Source organism: Athene noctua, chromosome 2 (assembly GCF_965140245.1).
Source record: "Athene noctua chromosome 2, bAthNoc1.hap1.1, whole genome shotgun sequence".
Taxonomy (NCBI): domain Eukaryota; kingdom Metazoa; phylum Chordata; class Aves; order Strigiformes; family Strigidae; genus Athene; species Athene noctua.
In genome coordinates, this window is record NC_134038.1 from 157,397,546 (window position 1) to 157,415,658 (window position 18,113).

The window sequence follows — 18,113 nt, forward strand, 5'->3', positions numbered from 1 at the left end:
CAAAGTTCAAACACTTTACAGCTCCAATCCCTCCATCATTCTTAAAGCCCTATCTCTGGAATCACTTGAGCACATGGAAAATGCATCTCACTGCCACCTGAGCTGGCCTTCCAGTCCCACAGAGGCGTGGCCTAACAGCAGGATCCGCAAGCACTTGCACAAGGCAGATACTGTTAATGCATAATAGCCTTGGGAAACCACACCAAACAAATAAGAGAATGTTGAACAAAAAGTTAAAAGATTTTATTTTTTTTTTTAACACAGAACAGGGCATTTTATTTTACCTTCACATACAGAGGAAGGATTATCTGAAATAATTAAAAACTAAGTCACTCTACAATTTTTTTGTTCAACATGTGTTTTCGTCCTCCAGCTGAACTGGTAATCTGAAAGGAAAAGGAAACAATGTATTGCTCACCTCTCCTTGCAACCTCGGTTTCACAATTTCCTCCAGTTTCACTTAAAAGCCTGAACAACAAATTGACCCAACCCCAGCCTACGCTACCTCCCACCACTCTTCCAAAGATGGATCTGTGTCCAGCTTTTATCGCACTGAAACGTAGCAAAGTAATTTTTGAAGGAGAGAGGGATAGGGAAAAGAAAGAGATAAAATCTGAAAGAGATTTCTCTTCTTAAAAGTAGTATCAAAAAAATACCATGGGCAAATATAACTGCTTCAGTTAGTCTTTCCCATCATAAATGCTACTTTTATTTCAAGATTTTGCAGAAGGTGCTTGCAGTACAGCATGTTTGTGCTGGATTTTGCTGTGGAACAGTAACATGAAAAAGATTAGTAGCTACTTGCAACAGGGCAGGTGGCTGGGCTGTTCTGGCAACCTGTGCAGTCCAGAGCTGGTCTGGCATGCATAGGATAAACGGGACTGCAGGGGATGACCCTGAAGCAATAGTAGGAAGCAACAGTAGTGGCCACTATTTTTTGCAAGTGCCAAGTTAAAATCTACTCCTCATCTCTGTTTTCTCTCAAAAAGAATAAAGACGAAACTAATTTCAGACGTTGCTAAACCAGTCATTTCTGAAAAGCCACAGAATGGTTCGGGTTGGAAGGGACCTTTACAGATGCTCCAGTCTAACCCCGGTGCCACGGGCAGGGACATCTTTCACTAGGATCGGGTTGCTCAAGGCCACGTCCAAGCTGGCCTGGAACACTGCCAGGGAGGGGGCGGCCACAGCTTTTCTGGGCAACCTGTGCCAGGGCCTCACCATCCTCATCATAAAAAATTTCTTCCTTATGTCCAATCTAAATCTATCCTCCTTCAATTTAAAACCACTGCCCTCTGTCTTGCGACTACAGGCCTTGGTAAAAGTCTCCACCAGTCTTTCTTAAAAAGTCCCCTTTAAATATTTAAGGGGCCCCAATGAGATCTCTCTGGAGCCTTCTCTTCAGTCTGAAGCACTCCAACTCTCTCACCCTCTCACCACAGGAGAGGTGCTCTAGCTCTCTGATCATTTTCCTGGCCTTCCTCTGGACCCACTCAAGCAGGTCCATGTCCTTCTTATGTTGGGGGCCCCTGTTTTGCCAATTATCAGGCCTAGCATAAAGGACACAGCCAGCATAAAGATGAACCAATAACCAAATTGTATTTGATACAAAAGGGTCAGTACATGGGCGAGTGCTGGGGGTACAAACAAGTCAGATTATACGTAATTGACATCAATCCCACTGACCCCAACAACGACCAACAATGGGTGGAATGAATGGTGAAATGCAGTCTCCCATAGAAGGGACGGGAGACAACCGAGTCAACAAGCCAAATACATCAGACCAAGGAAGCCACACACTGAATCTCTACACAGCCCGGGTTTACGAAAGCCAGACCTGACTGGAGCCCAGTCCCAGGGAGGCAGGAGGTCCTTCCCCAACAGGGAACTCTGCAGAGGGCATCCACCTCACAGACAGACACTGCCCCTCCTGCAAGTGGTCCCAGCTTTTATCCCTCAGTGGGACACCTGACCTTTGCTTGCTGAATGCAGACCCCTGGGGCTCTTTTACCCAATGGCTCTGTCTGCAAGGCCGGCCCCACCCTGGAGGGAAGCCTAAAGGCAAACTCACCCCCCCTTTGGGAAGGGCTGTGGGAATCACTCATATATCAACCTTAATTTGGGGCTTGGGGTTGAAACCCCAGCATTTCAGCCCCAGAGCTGGATGCAGAACTGCAGGTGTGGTCTCAATGAGAGTGGAGTAGAGGGGGAGAGTCACCTCCATTGACCTGCTGGTCATACTTGTTCTGATGCAGCCAGTAGTTCCCAAATCACCTCAGCTAACACAGTATAAATACTAGAAAATATTTTAATATAGCCATGAAGATCTGGAGTTTTACTTACCTGGAGACAACCCATGTAAACCCTAGCTGAGGGAATGAGAGCTGACATTCCCTAGCCACAATGATATCAAAACCACATCTGCTTTTCTCTCCACCATGATATTTCATTAAAACAGTTACAACAGAGATCATTTCAAGGTAAACTAAGTTATATTTTTGCACTATCTGCTCATGCTGCTCTGGGTCTGATGGGCCTGGAGTTAACTTTCCCCACAGCAGCCCACATAGTGCTGTTATTCGTAGTTGCAGCTAGACCAGTGTAGATAAACCCACCGATGCTTTGGCTGTCACTGAGCTGCGTTTGCACAGCACCAAGGCTCTCTCTCCAACACCCCCCCAGAGGCAGTAGGCTGGGGATCAGCAAGAGATGGGGAGGGGACACAGCCAGGACAGCTGATCTAAACTGAACAAAAGGTACTCCATACCATAGGATGTCATGTTTGGCAATAAAAGCTAAGAAAAAGGAGGAGGAGGAGGGCAGAGTGGGTCATTTGTTACTAAGAGGTTGAACTTTCAAAGCAACCGTTACATGTAACTTCCCACAGTGGGTATGGATATCACCTGGTGGTGGGAAGTAGAGAATAAAAATATAATTTTTCTTTTCCACTTTGCTTCTGCATGCAGCCTTTTCTTTTTTTCATTAAATTGCCTTTATCTCAAGCCATGAGGTTTTTTTATCTTGTATCTTCCCCCTGTCCTGCCAAGGAGAGAGAGAGAGAGCAGCTGGGGGCCACCTGGTAGCCAGACAAGGTCAACCTGCTACATATGCAGAGTTGTGATGCACAAATCAAGGTTTCATGCAAGTTTTACTTGCTTGAATTTGCTGGCTTTATATTCTTTTGACACGATTTTTCACTTTTTTTTTTTAAGTGCAATTAAGCATAGAAACCTGCCTTAAGAGCTGAATGTTTTCTCATTCTTCTGTTTTGCTATCTGTGGTATTCTAATACAGAAGTTAAAGAAAAGATTTAAGCAAGAACATCTTGTATTTCCTATTTTATTTAGGCCAGTGTTTATTCACACAGTAAGTGCAAGGGTTGCAGAGAGCTACAGATTTTAAAAGCCCCTTCTTCACACCTATAAACTTGAAATATTTCAGATCATGCAAACATTCTGGTTACATCGTTTCTTACAGCAAATAAATGAGAAACTGTAGACCATGACCCAGCAAAGCCACCCACATTTACAGACCTTCCACAAAACCAAGACACCACAAATTCAGTTCTGCAACACAATGCATTTTGAAGTGCAGTGCCTAGTTTTATGCTTTCACAGCTACCTCTATTAATCACAGATGAGGAAAAATCTTCCTAGCAACAGCCCAAACAATGGAATTGCTAAGACTTCTGAAACCAAAGAGATCATAAAATGAAAGATACTTCCAATCTCACAGAAAACATTCACTTTGCTACCTCAAAGAATAATTACTTTTCTTGTGATTTGGTGCACACTATAAACTTGTCAGTGAACATAATCTTTACTTGATAGATAAGAATATATACTGTTAGGAGTGAAGTATCTCAGAGTTGCTCAGGTTCATGTTTTCCCTGATAGAAAATCAATCAATCAAAACATAACCACTTTCTCTTGCTTTTTATTCTTTGCTGTAGATGAGACAAGAATAAAGCAACAACTTCCTAACCTTCCATGCATCTGCCATGCTACAAATGGTGTCAGGTACAAACGGCCCAGTAATTCTCTCAACTGCACAAAGACCTCTGTGATAGAAAGCACAGAAAGCCAAACTCAGTCAAGAAACCCTAGGGAACAATGTGGTCCAGAGGTTTACAGACAACCCTGGGATGGGGACCACAAAGCTTTTCTATAAGACTATTGAACTGATGAAAACAGGAGGGACTATTCTGCCTTCAGTTCGCTCACCATTCCCACCAGCATCAACTGCAACTGTGCATATGTATGAAGAACTGACCCCACCACATGCCAGACTTCCTTAGTGGATACGGAAATACTAAAAGGGGACCATGCTGGCACACTAAGTGTCTTAAATCTGAGATTGTTAGCAAGGTATTGCATAAGGTTCATTAAGGGAAGATGCCACTCTGTTGTAACCAAAGGATATGGATATGACCAGATGCAGAATCTGCTTGCAGCCCTGTTGATACCAACCTCCTCACTACCGTTCACACCTTAGTTGTTCCACAGTAGCATGACATTTTCCAAAATACGTCATGTCCATAAAAAATGTGGTCCTTAACAGGTTGAAGGCACCTTTGATCTACCGTATTTCTTTCCTTATCAAAGGGGATGCAGAGCACACACACAGTCAGCTCATTCACATTATCCTACAAAACCTGATAAGCCTCATTAGGTTCCTTGCTGACCCCAAGTAAAGCTTCTGCTGTAATGACTGCAGTTAACACCCTTCAACAGATTTGAAACAGAGCACACAGAACTTTGTATTCAATTTTAGAAAGCACTGTTCTCAAAAGAGAATAGTTGTTGTTGGGGGGCCTGGTGGAAGAATGTGACCATTTCACTTGCTGTAGGGAATAACAGGCCATAATATGCCAGACCCCCAGTGCTTTCACTGTTTTAACCACTTCTAGGACAGAAGTTCAGCCTTGGATCCACTTCAGTCCAAACTCTTTACACTGTCAAAGCTGGACTTAAGTCCCAATTCCTTGTTCGGGCTTCTCTGCGTTGAACTGATATCCCAACTGTAAGCGCTGCCAACATAGCTGTACCCCCGCCAAAGCTTCACCACCAGCCTGTGCTGACCTACTGTGGCCACCACTTAAATACAGGCCAATGCATAGACTTGCTCATTGTTTGTCTGCATGCAAAAAACTTCTACATTTCTATTTTGCTGATAGGGGAAGCATAGACAATCTTTTGCTGGTGTATAGTTTCTAAATATAAGCTTGTTGAAACACGAGACAACTTTATCAAGAAATAAGGACAAGATGACTTAAAACTAGGAGTTCACTGTCCTGCTGAATGTGTGTGTGTTGGTAAAGCCTGCCCTGTGTTAGCAAATGCATGCTTGAAAAAAGGCAATTATTCCATATGTAGTATAGCAGCAACACAATGAGAAAGTAGCTCTCGAGAGCCATCTGTCAAGATCCCACCTTCCACCAAAGAAGACAAGTAGTGACTTGTTTGATTTGGTGAATCAGCAAGCAGGAACACTAACCACTGAGGCAAGGTAGCAAAGCACAGGCAGCTGTCAGTGGTTTAGTGTATTTTATATCATGTATGCTCATCCAGCAGAGTTTTCTAGTGTCCTTCCCTCTGTCCTTCAATAACCTTAATCCTACAACACAGTTACTAATAAAGAAGAACTATTTAGTCCTCAGTGCACAAAACAGCAAGCACATTTGTGTATATTGTGGGCAACAAAATGCCTACCTATGATGCTTACCTGGAGTGAGGCAGCTCAGTGTTTCTTCTGAGGCTGTCACTGGTTTTAGTGCCTGCAGAGCTGTACCCACTAATGCTTGCCCACCCCACTAGTTTTCTGGAAGACTTGGTTGCAGTTTTAGATAAAAGATGTCAAAGAATTAATTCAGGGATCGATTCAGGATTTCAGGGTTCCCCAGCAGTTCCAGTCTGGGGGATAATCTTCACTGCAAAAGAATTTCATGGCAAAATTCATTGAGAGCTTTTCAATTAATCAGAATGGGCACCGCTTTGCATGACTGTGATGCAAACTCACAACTCTGTTTCCATGGAATTTTTTCTGATTTCCTATGCCATTACTGGCTAATGTTTCATTTGCAAGTCAGGGACATCATATTATCCTGAGAAAGGCAGCAGGTTACAGTTGGCAGCAAGCAGGAGCAGGAATGATTTAGTTGTGAAATGCTCTTGTCAGATATTTGAGCTACGTTAAGATGCTTTCCATTACAATAATTTCTCTCTCATACGTTTAGCAACATGACTTTCTAACACAACACCAGAATAATAAAAGTAATTTTTATGAAAGGCTCCCTCCCACAAATGTCATGCAAGTTTGGCTCCTCTTTATACATAGATCTATTACTGCCTGTTTCAGAACTTAAAGGCTTCCTTACACTGATACTGATGTCAGTAGTGTCTGGAGAAGGAATAATTTAGGGAGTAGGACAGAAAGCTTACTAAGGAGATCTAGAAACATCTTCCTCTGCAATGTATTTGTTTGCATTGTATCCCTGCAGCCCAACACATTTCAAAAACAAGATCAATGTTCTCTAGAGTTATCCTCATATAGGTATAAATGACAGGAGTAGAAAAAGGTGATTCAAAAGTATCTTTAAGAGCTCCCCCATCACCATCTTCATTTTCAGTACTGAAGGCCAAATTCAGAAACATCGCTGAAACTAGTAACTTCGCATGACTTATTTCTTAGCATCCAATTCAAACAACTTGCAATTTGCAAGCTTAATGCTTCCATAATATTAGCCAGTCAGGAGCTTTGCTGAAGAGTATGTGAGTGCAAGGTTTCCCTGCCTGCATCCCCAACTCAGACATCCAGCCCTGCTTGCTCCAGCACACCAGTGGCTTTGTCGTTCCTCATTCCCATCCCTCCGGGAAGGATCAGGGTGCCTCCTTTCTTCCCATGCTCCCTTATTTTGTCTGTTTTCCACTGTGTCAGAAGCCCTATTGGGTCCTGCCCTCTTCTGAGCCTCTTTCACTCCCTCACCCTGCATACCCTCATCCTCACCTTTTCTTTCCGCTTGGGAAAGAAATCACTGGGTTACCGAAAGCAGGGCTCTATGAGGAGGTTCTACTCAGCCGCTTTGCCCCATCTCTCTCCCTCCTTTTTCCCTCAGTGAAGGCTACCAGACTCTGAGCTGTGCCAGTTCAGCTGCTTTTGATAGGAGGGAGGGAAAATTCCCTGGCTTTTATTTCAGACCATTCCACAGATTTTGTTGTTGTTGTTGTTTTTTTAAGAACAGAACCACACAGGGAGTTTTACCTCCCTGATAAACCACTCCTTCATTGTCACAGCCCAAGACTAGCACCTTTACACAGCTCATCTTTACTGCCTAGAAGAGACAAGCAGCTCTTCCTAACACACAACAGCAGCAGGCAGGCTGGTGCAGTGGTGGCAAGGAGACTCAACAGGAAAGCAAAATACAAGGCAAAGTGGCCGTGGTACTGTCAAACAAGGCAGTGGGAGAAGGCAACATTACTCCTGCAACTTTTGCACAGAGGTCTCATCACTGTTTGGTTTTTACATCATTTTTACTGGCATCAAGACAGGTGACTTTTCAGCAAGGGGTCACAGCGCAGGGGAACAAGCGCAGAGGAGGGCAACAAGGCTGGTGAAGGGCCTGGAGAATAAATCCTGTGAGGAGCGACTGAAGGAGCTGGGACTATTTACTTTGAGGAGGAGAAGGCTGAGGGCAGACCTCAGCACTCTCTACAACTCCCTGAAAGGACACTGGAGAGAGCCTGGTGCTGGTCTCTTCTCACAGGTCATTAGCGACAGAACAAGAGGGAATGGCTTTCAACTGCAACAGGGAGGTTTACACTGGACATTCGGAGAAAAGGGTTCCCAGAAAGAGAGCTCAGACAGGGGAATAGGCTGCCCAGGGAAGGGCTGGAGTCACCATCCCTGGAGGTGTTGAAGGGTCGTTTGGATGAGACCCTGGGGGCTATGGTGCAGGGGAGAACTTTGCAGAGTAGGGCTGAGGGTTGGACTCGATGATCCCAAGGGGTTTTTTCAACCTGAACGATTCTGTGATTCTGCAAATACAGAGTTTCTCCCAAAAACCCAGGTCTTAGATCAGGGAGCATCAGTGCCAAGGACTGCAGGGCCCTTCTGGTCCCTTCTGCAGCTGCGCTCAAGTATCTGGATCTTCAACGGTTTTGAGGTCTGAGAACAGGCCGAGACCAACACGCGCTGCCGTGTGAGCGGTTGTGTCCAGAGCCCCTGAGCACACCGCAGTGAGGCCACCGCTGCTGGGCCTGTCCAAGCTGTGGAGGGGACAGACGGTTGTTTCCAAAGGGACAGGTTGCTCCGTTGACATTTCTGACGTGCTCAGCGAGGTGAAGGGAGACTTATATCACGTCTCACATAGAATGTTCTGTTTGAGTCAAAGAATGACCCCAGCAACTCAGTTCACCAGAGGATGCTCATGGTTGAAAATGAACCCTTCGCTCTAAGAATTATCATTATCTGTTATTCCAGGAGATGACATCAAGTATATTGAAAATGCAAGAGTCTCCAGCTGGTAGCTCAGGATGGGTGATCTTTGCAGGTTGAGCTCTTGCCGTGGAAGTAAAACAGCAGTAGAGAATGTTTTAATAGAGTTTGTTCTGCTACACCTGGAGTTATTGGGCTGATAAGTAACACAGCAACAATATCAACATTTTTAAGTGTTGCATACATTAAGTTGAGTGTACATATAAAGCTGCATATTTACAGAGCTGCATGGGGTTTTACTGCAGTATTCTATGAAATAGAGTAAATATTTCTGTGTAGACTTTTCTGAAATAAAAATACACAAAGAAATCATTGCAGAGTGATGCTACAGAAACAGGTAAGCCACTGAGAAGACGTGCTGCAGGATCTGACAGAGAAGAGGAAAAATATCACCAAAAAAAAAATCAAATGTCACAAAGTTCCATTAGAATGGAAAACAATGCACAATTTCAGTCTAAATTTCCGTTATATTTATTTCCTAAGGAGTGTTTGAACACAACAATTCTGCAAGAGGGTGCCATTCTCTGGTCCACCTGCAATTAAGCCAGTTGTTTCCACATGGAGCAACTCTCTTGGAAATTAAAACATTCCAGAAAAGCAGAGGGTCTAACAAGCAACTAGGATCTTGCTTTAATAAACACTGAATCTAAGCATTAACTCCTTTAACAATAGAGCAAAGGAATACCCTGCTATTATTCATTACTAGATTGTAGTGATATGGTAATTTTCCCTTTTTGATTTTTTGTTAAAGTCTTACTGAGAACTTGTTTACTCCAGGAAATAACAGATATAATTATACTCCTAAAATTATGTAAAACATTTCTCAGTAATGGGTAAGCATCCTCAAGAAGGGTAAGCTTTATCCATGCTAGCTTATTTTGCTTCTAAGACAATTCACTGCAGAAAATTCAGCCACTGCTTTATAATTATTAATCCTTCCAAAGGTAAAGCCTCTTCTGTTTGTTTTTATAACACACGATTATTTTTACAAATTAACCTACTATGTTAACAATTTTGAATTACTGTCCCCTGCTGATGCAGGACACACATGCAATACAGCATGAACAGTTGCCTACATCTGCTAGACAAATTCAGGCATCCCTGCTCAGATCCACGTGTGCCTGCTGGGTCAACTAAATCTTGAATTCAGGACTGGAGCCAAATCAAATGGTTTGACCCCATTTACAACGTTGCCAAATCCAGTTTTCTACCAACAGGCATCTTGCACGCATGCAGCCAAAAAAAAAGGAAAGAGGAAAAGCAGCCTGAGTTTACAAACCCTAAGCTACCGATTTTCTGAAGCTACACGGGCACCGCATGGGCCGGGTCACTCCTCTCTGCGGATGTCCATTTCTTACGCTCTTCTCTTTGCAATGGCCGGCGCTGGGGAAAGGCCACGGAGCACCGTGGGCCATCTCCTGCCTGGCAGCCATGGCTCCCACATCTCCAAAATGCCGTGAGGGTGCACAGCCACCCTAGAGAGTGGGGGCATGGATCTGGGATGGGGCCACGGCGGGAGACAAGACAACAACGGCCCGAGGTCGGTTCCACCAACACCTCGGCGGGTTTCCCCGCAGGCAGGAGGCACAGACCCCTTCTTAGCACGGGAGGGGATGTCTGCGCTCAGTCGTTTCATCTGGGGGAGAGGAAAGCTGGCTCGTGTGCATCTGCAGAACTAGCTCTGTCAGTGCTAAGGGAAAAATATATAATGAATATGATGTTAATCAAAGCTTTTTGATCTTTAGAAGGATGTAATGGGAAACGCACTACCACGGAACAGCCAGGGGTCTCAATCAGCTATAGAAGGCCCCCAAAAAACGCACGTGTGCTGCCGGTAGAGTTGCTTTTATCTTTTGCATCTTTTATTTTTTTCTTTCCTCTCACATTTGAAGCAGCAGAAGCTCACACCTGCACTGGGTAGCACAGACCGGCCAAGAGCAGAGACACAGCAAACCAGTGATACCAACCTGCCTGTGCAGCATCCTCCACCATAAGCCAAAAACAGGAACAGGGAGCAACAACCGTAGTGCCACTGCAGTAGTGCAGAAATATGAATTCTAATGCAATTATTTTCAGGAAGAGAAGAAATATCCCTAAACACTTGCTACAAATTTTTAATGGAAGAAAGTACATGCTGCAAAGCACAGCGCCATCACTAAGTGGTCTAGTTAAGAAAAAAGCCTCACATCTGTACAATTGCTCGATAACTGTCCTCAGAGGGGTTTTGTCCCCTTCTCAGAAACACAAGCTTCCAGTCACTCACAAAGTACAGATCCAAGTGAACCATAGTAATTCCCAAATAATTTCCCCAGGGAAAATGATACCTAGTAAGGAAGCTACAGCTAATTTCCACAAATTAACAAGAAAGTTCCATCCTCCCTTTCGCTCATCACACCCAGCCACCTCATAAGGGAGGAGTGGCTTACCTGGGGCAGAGTAGCAAGGCTGTGCTTTTATTTTCTGACATGAACAAAACCTGCTTAGAGATGTAAACCCCTCCAATATCACCAACACAAGAACACCCCATCCTTCTCTTTCACACACACACTTGAGAAGCCTGTTGCAGAGACAAACCACTGCAGATTAGTGATGCCTCAGCTTCTCAAGGAGGAAGATGAGTTGCAGCAGTCTTGCCAACGACATCACTCGGCACATGCCTCCTAACAGCTCTTCAAACACCCCAGCAAAATTCCTACTTCTCATTTCTGACACAACCATCCACAAAAGTCACCTCTGACTCCACTCATACATACACCATAACTTCTCTCACACGACTTGGGTCCAAAGAAGTGACTGCAGAAGCCTGGACCTTAAGCACCGTGAGAAGAGGCTGAGTAGGGCATAAGTACACACCACCATTTCCATGTTCCATTTAAATTTACAACAAATCCACAAGCAGAGATCTCTGTTGTATTCAGTCCTTCCTTCCCCCTCCATCCAAGTAACAACAGCCATCTGCTCTGATGTTCAGATGCTGGAAGTCTTCACTCCTGTGTTCCTAGAATAAAGGTCCAACTCATCTTAGGAAAATCGATTCTTCACTTAAAATAAATGCAACTGTAAAGACTCATATCGGCTTAGAATCTCCCTGAGTCAAACACACACTTGTGAGAGAAAATGGGAACATACATAAAAGAGTAATTTTAAAGAAATTTATATGTAATTATTTGATAGAGAATGAACAGAACTTGGTTTCCAAGATTACAACACGGCTATATATAGAGTCTGACAGCAGTGGATACTCTAAGTTAGATGATTTACACACCACCTTACAGTAGTTAAATGAAGTCCATCAAGAGTGCCAGCTTTCCCATCAGCAGAAATACATGGTATGACCCTTGCAGTGGACGTAGTCAGGTCAGTAAGAGTTTTGTATGCTTAGAGCTTGTGCTCACTTCTTCCTGGATTAAGGTGGCTTTATATCAACAGCACTACTAGAGAACGAGAACATGACTTCAGAATAAAAACAACGATTAATTAAAGTGTCACAATATTTATATCACCTAGGAGCACTGCAGCTGTGATGCTTCCCTGTTGCTAACTGCAGACCAGGTGTAACAGGCTCCAGAGAAGTTTTCCAGCCCCAAACTGGAACAGAAGAGACACACCAGCCTGCAGCTGGAGGGAAACACAGACATACTTGACAAGAGACAGCTATCTGTCAAGCCAGCACTTGCCTGACCTAGGAACCTGCATGCAAAAACTCGTTTCACTTGGGTTTCTTGGCTGCCCTTGTGTGGTCTGTAACTGGCTGCTGTGTCCTGAGCAGCCTCTGTCCCAGACAACACTGTGGCTTGGAGCGGGACATTTCACAGACTAGACAAGGCTTGCTGTGAGATCAGTGGCAGGCGCAGTTTATCTGGGTGTAAGAAAAACCCCACAGCCAGGCAACAGACCCCTGAAGAGGAGTTACTGAAAAGAGAGGCAGTGGCACGAACTCAGCCTCCTGCAAATATACGACATGGAATCCACAGATATCTGGGCTGTGGTTATGAGCATCAGTACAATCCTCAGAAACATCCTGGTTCATATGGTTTTGTATCTTCATGACTTCAATGTACTTTATAGTCAAATATTTTGAGCCATGATCAATCACTACTTCAGAAAAACACACAAATGACTTGCAAAAGTATTCATTTACCCTGTATGCTCCTAAGAATATCAGGGTAGTGCAAAGTTGTTGAGTTAGAGGATCATGATATATATTTGTCTGTAGTAAAAACATAGACAAAGTTTCTAGGTAACAGCCGCAATGGCAGAGAAGACTCTGTGAGCCTGAGAGATGAATTCAGTATGACGTTAGCTGGAGGACAGTTTCAAACACCACCCTACCCCGAAAAGCCACCCCAACAATAAAAGCCCAAAGGAAATCATTTTCTAGCGTCTTAGCGTGCCGACATGCCCAGCACAGGATCGGCCTGCGCGAGAGGCCCAGCTCAAGGGAAAGACACCCACCGTGGCGTCTGCAGAGTTGTTTCTCCCGCAGATTCTCGCTCCTCTCTCCGGCTGCTGCTGCCCAGCAGTTTTCCCCCCTTCTCAAATATCTTATCCCAGAAGCGCTCCCACCGGCGCTGATGGGCGCAGCCCTGGCCGGCAGCGGGTCCATCTTGGAGCTGCCTGGCATTGCCTCTGCCGGACGCGGGGGAAGCTTCAGGCCCCTTCTCACAGAAGCCGCCCCTGTAGCCCCTCCGCTACCAAAACCGTGTCCCGCAAACACCACACGCAGTTAATTCTTCCTGACCGTACCTTCTCCTGTGCCTCCTTCAGGCACAGCTGACCAGCTACAAAGAGCCCCTGTGTGGAAAGCTCTCGGCAGGGTTAATACATCCTGCCTGTGGATGCTGCTGCCCACTGACAGTTCATCGTTCGTGGCCGTCACCTGCTTTCCCAAATTCTCCTCCTATGCTATGAACCACTAGGCTCTGTCTTGAATTCTGCCTTTGATCTCCCTCCCTTCTCTTGGGCTCCATCTCTAGCGTATTACTCTTTCACCTCTCTTTGGAGGCTGTGGAGCCTTTCCCTTTCTGCCCTTGCTTTGACTTCTTACTCCTAAGTTCCCAGGTTTCGCCCTAACAGTGCTCTCAAGCGTTCATCTCCCAGTCACTGATGGCAGGCAGTGGGGTAAATGGGACCCCACGTCCTGAGGAGAACAGGATGCCTCACCGTGTTCCAACGCTAAAACTCCATTCCCCCCCCCCTCGCTACTTTTTGTGCAGGGGCAGCCTAGCCCCTGAACGGGACCACAGGTCTTCATTAGGGACACAGGTGCACGCTCTTCTTTCTGCTTTAGCCCTGCCAGTGGACATCGCAGAAGCAAGAAGCAGCTCTGCACCCCAGCAGGGGAAGCAGCTAACAGCTAACCGCGCACTGACAGGGAACAGCAACTTTCTCAATCCAAAGAGGGAGGGAGAGTACGAGAAACACGGGGTAAAAGGATTTGGGTTAAAGAAAGAGTCAGAGAAGACCGTTTGCCTCGGTGGTATCAAAGATTTGTTTCCAAGACACTGTGAGTTCCTACAGCAAGAAGCTGGGCACTATTTAAGCCCCGCCAAATGGGTTTGTTCCCTTTGACGGTAAAGAAGCACCAGAACGGGAGACCCTCTGACAGGCTCCGGTTTTCCCGACTTTATTGGGGAGCAAGGGAGAAAAAGGAAGGGGTTCCAGCTGGACAGGTTACAGAGCGCCATGCTGTTGACGGCACGCGCTGGAGGTGCCCTTGGCAACCGCTGGAGGGTAACATTCTAAAGCCCCTAGCAACTGCCTTCGCTGGTTCCACAAGCCTGCAGAAGGTACCACCTCCTCCCTTCAAGCCCCTTTCACTGCTGGCTGGAGTTTCTGTTTCAAGAAAGAAGCAGACATCAGCTTCCAGAGGTGCAGTTTTTGAGAGGAGCTACTGCTTTCACAGGATAAGATCGCCTGCCGTTAGGAGCACAGACCAGAAGCAGCCTCAGCGGGGAAAATGGGCACACTTGGGAATGACCCCTACTTCCGCTTTCATCCCCCCTACGCACAGGTAAATGCTGTAGATTTTACAGGGCCTTGTAACCTGGATTCTCTGGACAGACCGTGCTGAAAGGGAGCCTTACTGTCTCCAGTCTGAAGTTGCTATGACCCCTCTCTCTGGGTCATGGCAGCACCTGTCCATCAAACTGCTGATTTTTGCAAGTGCAAAGAGCTAACATCATCTAAACTACAGACAATTTCTCCTGTGAGCTGGGTTCAGATACTCAAGGAAGACGTAAAAGTTAAAAATCGTGCATAAAGATCACCCAGCGCTTTCTTAGCGAATTGACATGACGCTGACTCTGAGAAAAACTGGCATGTTGAGAGCTTCTGCTCACAGCAACTGCCTGGATCCCCGTAAAGTCACTTACTTCAAAGAAAGACCTTCCAAACGGGTCCGTCCGCCAAAGAAATACTATTCTATTGCACCGAGTAAAAACCCAAGGGTGGGTGTAGGGCTCTTGGTTATTGCGTCCGCTTCAGCCTCGGGGATTGAGGCGTTCACGCCTGGGAGATGGGCTTTGGCCCCAGACCCCAGCCTGTCTCAGGGCATGGCCCGCTTGTGCTGCCTACAGTCCAAAAGCGGCGGGTTGGGGAGATGCTGCTCCTAGACCCAGCTGTTCATGCCTGCACCCAAGTGAAACTTACCTTCAAGTACACAAGGATCTTCAAGCGGGACTTTGCTTTCCTTCAAAAAACCACACGGAAACTCATTCAGAATTTACCCTCAACCTGGTATTTTCAGCTCTCAGCTGGGATGAAGCTCAGCACACCACCTACTAAACCATTTAGGCCATTTTTATTGTGCCATTTACAACACCTGAAAACTCTTTTCTCCTGCAGCAAAAGTACCACAACATCTCCTGTTTCTGGGAAAAACAACCCCGAGGCTGCCTGAGGATCAGCTGTGCCTTCCATCACAGCAAACCCCGATACATCAACGGACTTTTTTTGCCACCTACTAACAGTGAGTAGAAAGATCTTACCAACCATTTGTTCGCTCGACTAAGGACATACGCAAAAATGTCCTTCCAGTGCTGCCAGAACCTAGAGTAAGGTCAAGAAATGCACCCTGGCAAATCAGTCAGCTAAGATCTGCTATCGCAGCAAGGACAAGGCAAGGCACAACCTCTCTGTGTAAAGAGGCCTTCAGTGTCAGAAGGACTGCAGAACTGTACCTGCTGCTCTCAACCCTCATCTGACATTCTAGTTCCCTCCTAACAAAACAAACACACACCACGTTCTCTTCTGCAGATGCCCCACTGCAACAGGCTGCCCACCATCCAGGCCCTCATCAGCAACCCCACAGAAACCAACACAAGACTCGACTGCCAATTCACCCGCCGCTCATCATAAACCTCGAGGATGATGAGGACGACGAAGACGACGAGGAAGAGGAGGAGAACTGTAAACAAGTTTTTTCTTTCTTTTACAAGGAAGTAGAAGGGGGGGGCGGGGGGGGTGGGTGTGTTTGACCCCTCAGAGCTCATTTATTCGAATAACCGTGACAATTGTAGAAAAGAGCTGTTGACAGGTTTTTGAAAGAGTTTCCAGCTAATCCCCAAGTTACTGGAACCGGCAGTCACCAGGTGGGAGCGAGGCAACATTCCCTAACTCCTGGGCAATGCCTGGCTGTATAGTTCAACAGCGGGATAATTCCTCTTTTTCCCATTAAATAGAGCTGAAGTCACAGGTTTGTTCACCAAAGACAGTGCTCTGACTTCCACTTAAATAATCCCTTCAACTGCTTTCCTCAACTCTGTAGGCAGTCTCATGTTATTGCAGAAAGTTATCCTTAAATCCAGCAAAGAGAATCCATACAACACTCTCCGCAGAAGCTGAATGTCTGTGTCTGTGTTTTTATACGTACAGAGAGAGATTCAGGTTTTCGTTTTTTAAAATGTAGTTCAACTGTTGGATGTATCTCCCTCGGAGATGCCAGATTCACAGGGAAGGAACGAATTGCACGTTCCCGGAGAGCGGGAGCGCGACCTACTCTCACGTGCGCACTCCGCAAACCGCTGTGCTCCTTCCTTCCCGGGCAGCCCCAAGCTGCTCGTCACTTTCCCCTGCCCTTCAGACTGGCTGGCAGGGCTGCCTGTTCAGGCTTCCTAACTCGCTTCCAGCCCCAGGAACCTCAACAATACAAGAAGCAGGGCTTTGCTCATCTTAGCAGCCTTACCTGAGACAGCCAAGGAGCACTCCCTTCGCCAGCTCCGCTGGCAGACACTGCCCGAGAGGAACTCTGCGCAGAGGGTTTCTGACAAGCGCTCCCTGCTGACATGTTTCATCACAACATTTCCTTTGGGGGGGGGAAAAGAAGGATCATGAGTACTGAAGATGGCTTGGCATCAGTTTACATCAACCAACGTTTGCTTCTTAATAGGTGTCGTGACTGCAAGTCCACTGCGCTTGCAAATACCTCACAGCAAGGAATCCACTTTCTGGCCAGAAGCAGAGCTTGCAGCCAGAAAAAAAGAAGGGCTCTGACCAAAGTGAAATTCCTTATGGTGGCTGGTTATGAAGAATTGCCAAAGGTCTTTGTAGAGCTGTCTAGTAACCCTTGAAAAATATTTCCTACAGATGTTCCTGACCGGGTGCCCAAGACTGCTGAAGAGATCGAAGAGGAAAGGGCAATAAAGGAAATATGCTATAAATCTGGTAAATACAAACTTAGTCACTCTTGCCTAAACAGCAGTTCTGACAAGAGAGTGAACTTTGTTGGGTTTTTTTTTTTTCCCTCCTGGGCTGTGTCTAGGAGAGTATTACAGGATTCAGCCCCCTCGTGAACACCCCTCAACAACAACCGTGTCTTCCCCTCGGGAAAAAGAGCTGTCCCCCGTGGAAGCTACCCTCCCGGACTTGCAGAAAGGCAAGTACTTTTCATCTTCTTGCACAATGGTTACCACTTTTTAAATTACTGTTACAGGGAGAAACTATCACAGAGTTTGCCCCTCCTCCCCACTTTTTAGATTTCGTGTCGATAAAAGACAGGAATTTCCACACACCCCCCAACCCGCCCCCCCCCATCTCTCTCTCTTTCTCTCCTGTCACTGTATCGAGTGTAGGTGGAAAAGGTAGAAATGGGCTATTAATCCTATGTGTACTTTCCCGAGATACAAGGATCGAGATTTGTGTGGCCTAGTTTTAGCCGTCCTAAGGTAGGAACGTAGTTTCCATTCCCCATCAGGCCGTGCAGGCACTCTTATGGGGCTCTTTATTGCATCGTCAGACAGTGCCAAAGAAAGGGCAGACCAGTCCCTTTCCCAGAGGTGCTCTGTGCTCTCTGCTCGCTGGCTTGGGTCTCTAGATGACGAAATGCAGCCACACATCAAGCTTTTCTCCAACTCAACTCAGATTAAATAAATCCCCCCTTCAAGTGCCTTCTAACAGAGAGTAAGAAACCAGTTCCATTTTGGTTGGAATGCTAGGCTTTACCCAACAGAAGGCAGGACAAAGAAATACCAACTCAGAAATATTTACCTCCTCTAGTTTGTTTCTCCTTCATTCCTGAGCAAGTGGCGTGACTGGAAAAAAAACAAAATTCTGTGTTAGATCTTTTATGGGATAAGCAAGAGTATAATTCCATTAGAGGAGAGAGCATTATGTTCTGACTA

At 45.9% G+C, this 18,113-nt stretch overlaps 1 long non-coding RNA gene across 3 annotated transcripts in view; it reads right to left on the minus strand.

The window, feature by feature from the left end:
• LOC141957162 (uncharacterized) overlaps nucleotides 1–18,025 on the minus strand; it is a 28,802-nt gene extending 10,777 nt beyond the window's left edge. For all 3 annotated transcript variants that reach the window (XR_012633070.1, XR_012633069.1, XR_012633068.1), the window contains exons 1-2: nucleotides 17,980–18,025; nucleotides 16,679–16,798 (exon numbers count right to left, since the gene is read on the minus strand). This is a non-coding gene — a long non-coding RNA (uncharacterized LOC141957162). The remainder of the gene's footprint in view (nucleotides 1–16,678; nucleotides 16,799–17,979) is intronic.
• Nucleotides 18,026–18,113: the final 88 nt, after the last annotated feature.